Consider the following 5357-nt stretch of genomic DNA (forward strand, 5'->3'; position numbering starts at 1 on the left):
AGTCATTTTGGGGGTATAATTCATAATAGTAAGATAAGGAGAATATTTGGGAGGATGATTTTTAGCATTGTAGGATGGTTATGGATGATAAGCGGTCTGTTGCATGTGTGCGGGTGGTGGCGACTAGAAGAGCTAATCCTGTAGCTGCTTCACATGCCGAAAGTGTAAGGAGAAGGATGGGAGCGGGGGAGAAGATAGTGAAGTTTTGGTTGGATATTCAAAGGCTTAGGGCTATAAATAATGTTAATATTATGGCTTCTAAGCATAAAAGTGTTGATAAGAAATGGTTTCGATGAATTGTATAACCAATTAGTGCGGAGCAGAATATAAGTGAGAAGATAAATTGTTGTAGTAACATTAGGTAATTATACTAGGGTATAATTGTCTAAGTCGAAATTAGATGTTTTATTTAAACTAATTACCCGGAGATGGGAAATGTAGGTACATTAAGGGTGGTTGGTAGGCACCATTATCAGCTTAAAAGGCTGATGCTATCCTATTTTAGCTACTTAGTGGGGTGTGAGAAAATGGCAGAGTGATATGTGGTTGGCTTGAAACCAGCAGATGGGGGTTCAATACCCTCTTTTCTTGATATTTGAGTTGTTTTGATGGACATTTTTATTAAGTTGGTATATATAGGTTTATTAATTGTATAGGTATTAGGTTTTGTTTATCTTGTGAATTTGTGGTTTAGATTAGTGGTGGGGGGATAAGGGGGGGGGGATATATGTGTCAGTACAAGATATGAACGATGTACATAAATTAAATCTAGAAGATTTTGGGTAAAAATGGTCAAACTCGATAAATTAGGGTTATAGAGTTAAGCCAGATTTTAGGTTATTGTAGTGAAATTTTGGGAAAAATTTTTAAAATATTAAAATGTGTCAAGAGGATTTGTTTACCACATCTTCGGATTACAAGACCGGTGCTTTATTTAAGCTACTGATACATTATAAGTTACGAGTAATTAAGGTATAAGTAGGGGGTATAATTAAGTCTATTTTAAATTAGCCAAAGAAATACTTAAAGAACTATAGAACGGGGGAATAATTGTGTTATATATTTAGGGTGTATAATTAGGGAAGTTACTATTTGTTTGGTTAGTAAATTTTTATATTTAGGTAATTGACATATTGTATTTGATCAAATTATAAGCCTAAGTTTATAATATATTTATTTGAATTGTTAAATGGTTTTGTTTTAATTGATTTTTGGATAAGCCTAATTTTTCTAGTTAGGGGGTTTGGGGGAACAAACGCAAAATACCCCGGGGGGAAACGATGGAATGATTGATGAAAGAGAAAATATTATGTACTAGTACAGTATATGCAATCCCTTGTTTCAAAGTTTAAGTGAATGATCTGAATTTTTAAATACAAGAGAAAATGTACCAACTTGATTATCATTGACGCTCTGCACTCTGAAATGCGGAGGAAAGGCTACCAAAAAAAAAAACCCCAGGCACTTTAGAGAGAACGCTCGGCTGATGGGATCATGGGTAATCGCCATTAACACATTTCAATCGGAGCACGTATTCACGGGGTGACGCGATAATTGGTGAGATGTTCCTGAGATGATTCTACACCCCAGGCACCGTAGAGAGAACGCCCGGCTGATGGGATCATGGGTAATAAGTGGGTAAAGTGCGCAGTGTGTGTTAAACGCATTTTGGGTTGGGGATACTTGTGAGAAATGTACCTGAGATTTCTCAGACAGGTATAAGATGATATGCTATTAAGATATTTCTAGATTTTTGGAAATGCAATAATATTTATTTTTAAAATCTTATATTAGAGTATAATTAGGTAGGGTGATTTCACTGTTATTTATATTAAGAAATATAGTTGTAATATAAACTTGAAAGTTATGTCGAAAAAGATGGGTGTGTCATTAACAAGGAAATAGTTCGTTGTATATGACTTTTTTAATAGGTTTCTTGGGTAATATCAATTAATGTTCGAAAAAAATGAGTGTCCTAATACATACATAATATGTATTAGTACATAAACATGCTTAAAAGCGAGAAAAACTCGAGATCATTATAAGGCATAATGTTCTAGAGTTTAGGTTGGAGTGTGTTTTATTACCAGGGTTGTTAGTAAGGCGGTTAATACGAGAGCTAGTAGGTAGGTTATGATTTTCCCTTTTTGGAGACTACTTATGTATATGCTTGTTTTTTGATTAGTGGATGATAGAAGGTGAGGGCCTATTTTTTCTAGGAAAAAGAGGTCAATGGTTTGGCTAGCCAGGTGATGACCAAGAAGGAGGTTGAGTTTAGGAAGGTGTCGGTGAATAATGGGTGGGAAGTATCCTAATGAAGAGGAGAAGGAAAACAGGGGTGAGTTAGGTGAGGGTTGAATTTGCTTATTAGTAAAAGAGGCTAGTTCTAGGGCTATTAGGAAACCTATTAAGGTTAGTGAAAGGGCAATTAGCTTTACTATTAAGGGTAGGGTTATAGGAGGGGTTTTTGTTGGAATAATTAATGAGGTAAATAATAAACCTGAAATTATACTCCCGTAAGCTAGGCGTTTGAGTGAGTTGATGAGTGTTGGATTATTTTCATTTAATGGTGAGAAGGATGTAAATCGTGGGTAACCTAGAACAACTAAGTAAATTAGTCGGGTTGAATAAATAGCGGTGAAAGAAGTAGCAATTAGGGTTAATGTTATAGCCCATGAGTTAAGGTAGGATATATTTATTGTTTCGATGATTAGGTCTTTAGAATAGAAGCCTGCTAAGAAGGGAAAGCCTGTGAGGGCAAGGCTTCCAATAGTAAGACAGGAGGATGTTGTTGGTAGGAGGTTATGTAGGCCTCCTATTTTACGGATATCTTGTTCATTGTTTAGGCTATGAATAATTGAGCCAGAACAGATAAATAGTATAGCTTTAAAGAAGGCATGGGTGCAGATGTGAAAGAAGGCTAATTGGGGTATGTTAAGGCCAATGGTTACTATTATTAAACCTAGTTGGCTTGAGGTTGAAAAGGCAATAATTTTTTTGATATCATTTTGTGTTAAAGCACATGTTGCGGTAAATATGGTTGTGATTGCTCCTAAACATAGGCAGGTTGTGAGGGCTAACCGGTTATCACATATTAGAGGGTTAATGCGAATTAGGAGGAAGATGCCAGCCACTACTATAGTACTAGAGTGTAATAGGGCTGAAACTGGGGTGGGACCTTCTATGGCAGATGGAAGTCATGGGTGAAGTCCAAATTGGGCGGATTTTCCAGCAGCTGCTAAAATAAAGCCCAGGAGAGGTAAAGTTATATCTAGTTTTTGGTTTATAATAAATAGTTGATTAAGTTCCCAAGTGTTTAGGTGTGTTGCGGTTCAGGCAATTGAGAGAATTAAACCGATATCTCCAACGCGGTTATAAATTACTGCTTGGAGGGCTGCAGAGTTAGCTTCGGTTCGGCTGAATCATCACCCAATGAGAAGGAAGGATATGATTCCTACACCTTCTCAGCCGATGAAAAGTTGAAAAAGGTTGTTTGCTGTAACAAGGATAATTATAGTAATAAGGAATAGAAGGAGGTATTTGAAGAAGATGTCTATGTAGGGGTCAGTGGCTATGTATCAAATAGCAAAATCTAGGATTGATCAGGTCACATATAAGGCTACGGGTGTAAATAAAATTGAGTAGAAGTCGAATTTAAAGCTAATGAGGATAGGGAGGGTGAGAAGATCTATTCAGGTAAAACAAGTGGTAGTGTTTTCTAGGCCTTTGTTAAGTAGTAGAAAAAGTGGAATAAGGCTGATAAAGAAAGTGGCTTTTACCGTGTTTTTAATTAAGAGGGGAAGTTGGGTATTAGGGGTTTGTGGGCGGAGAAGTGGATGTACAAGGATAACAAATATAATTAGGAAACATGATGGTGTAAGTGGGAGATTATTCATAGCTTTAACTTGGAGTTGCGCCAAGGGGATTGACTCCTAAGGCCAAATGATACTTTTATCTTTAAAGCACAAGAGAGCCTTGAATTTAATCAGGTTATAAAAGTTAGCAGATATTAAATTTCTCCCTCATTATTCAGCCCATTCAAGGCCGCCCTGAATCCATTCATAAACTAGGCCCAAGGTTAGGATGATGAGAATTAATGATGCTCAAAGAGAGGATATGGTTGGGTTAGGTAAATGATTACCTCATGGAAGGGGAAGCAATAGGGCAATTTCTAAATCAAAAAGTAGAAATAGAATAGCTACTAGGAAAAATCGGAGTGAGAAGGGGAGGCGAGCTGAGCCGAGGGGGTCAAATCCACACTCATATGGGGAGAGTTTTTCACTATTAGAGTTAATTTGGGGAAGTCAGAATGAAAGAAGTATAAGGATTGTGGATAGAGCAGTGGTTATTAAAATAGCTAGGAGTATATTAATTGTTTCCCTTTCTTGAGGAGACATAGTATAATTACTATATATAAGGATACATATGATTTATGGTTAATATATTTCTCCTCGAATGGTCGAGATTTAATAATTGGAAGTTATTAGTATTAAGTTATACTAGAGAAATAGTTAAGAACCTCATCAGTAAATTGATACGTAAAGGAAGAGTCAGACGACATCGACGAAGTGTCAGTATCAAGCGGCGGCTTCGAAGCCAAAGTAGTGTGTTGTAGTAAAGTGGAAGTTGATTAGTCGTAATAAGCAAATTAGAAGGAATGTTGAGCCGATAATTACGTGAAGGCCATGGAATCCTGTGGCAACGAAAAATGTAGAACCATATACACTATCTGCAATTGTGAAAGGTGCTTCATAATATTCTATAGCTTGAAGAAAGGTAAAGTAAAAGCCTAGAAGGATGGTAAGGGTTAAGGATTGAATTGCTTCTTTATGGTTTCCTTGAGTTAGGCTATGATGTGTTCATGTTACAGTCACACCAGAAGCGAGTAGAACAGCAGTATTAAGAAGGGGGACTTCGAATGGGTTTAGGGGTATAATACCTGTCGGAGGTCAATGACCACCGATTTCAGGGGTTGGAGCAAGGCTGGAGTGGAAGAAGGCTCAGAAGAATCCTAGGAAAAAGAAGACTTCTGATGTAATAAATAGAATTATACCATAACGTAGGTTTTTTTGGACTGGAGGTGTATGGTAACCTAAATATGTGCTTTCTCGTACAACGTCTCGTCATCATTGATATATAGTGAGAAGAAGAAGGATTAAGCCTATAAGTAGTAATTTGGAAGAATTATAATGGAATCATATGATTAAGCCTGTTGTCAGGAGGAGGGCGGATGAGGCGCCTGTAAGCGGTCATGGGCTGGGGTCGACTATGTGGAATGCATGTGCATGATGAGTCATTAAATGTTTTCTTGTAAATATAGGCTTAGAAGAAGAACAAAAACGTATGCTTGGATTATA

General features: G+C 36.9%; 1 protein-coding gene and 1 pseudogene across 4 annotated transcripts in view; both read right to left on the minus strand.

Moving 5' to 3' along the window:
* The window catches only part of sh3d21 (SH3 domain containing 21), a 58064-nt gene that overhangs the window by 21567 nt on the left and 31140 nt on the right, over positions 1–5357 (minus strand). The gene's annotated exons all lie outside the window — the stretch shown is intronic.
* LOC117513839 lies at positions 1447–4440 on the minus strand (annotated as a pseudogene).

Source organism: Thalassophryne amazonica, chromosome 7, assembly GCF_902500255.1.
Source record: "Thalassophryne amazonica chromosome 7, fThaAma1.1, whole genome shotgun sequence".
NCBI classification, from domain to species: Eukaryota; Metazoa; Chordata; class Actinopteri; order Batrachoidiformes; family Batrachoididae; genus Thalassophryne; species Thalassophryne amazonica.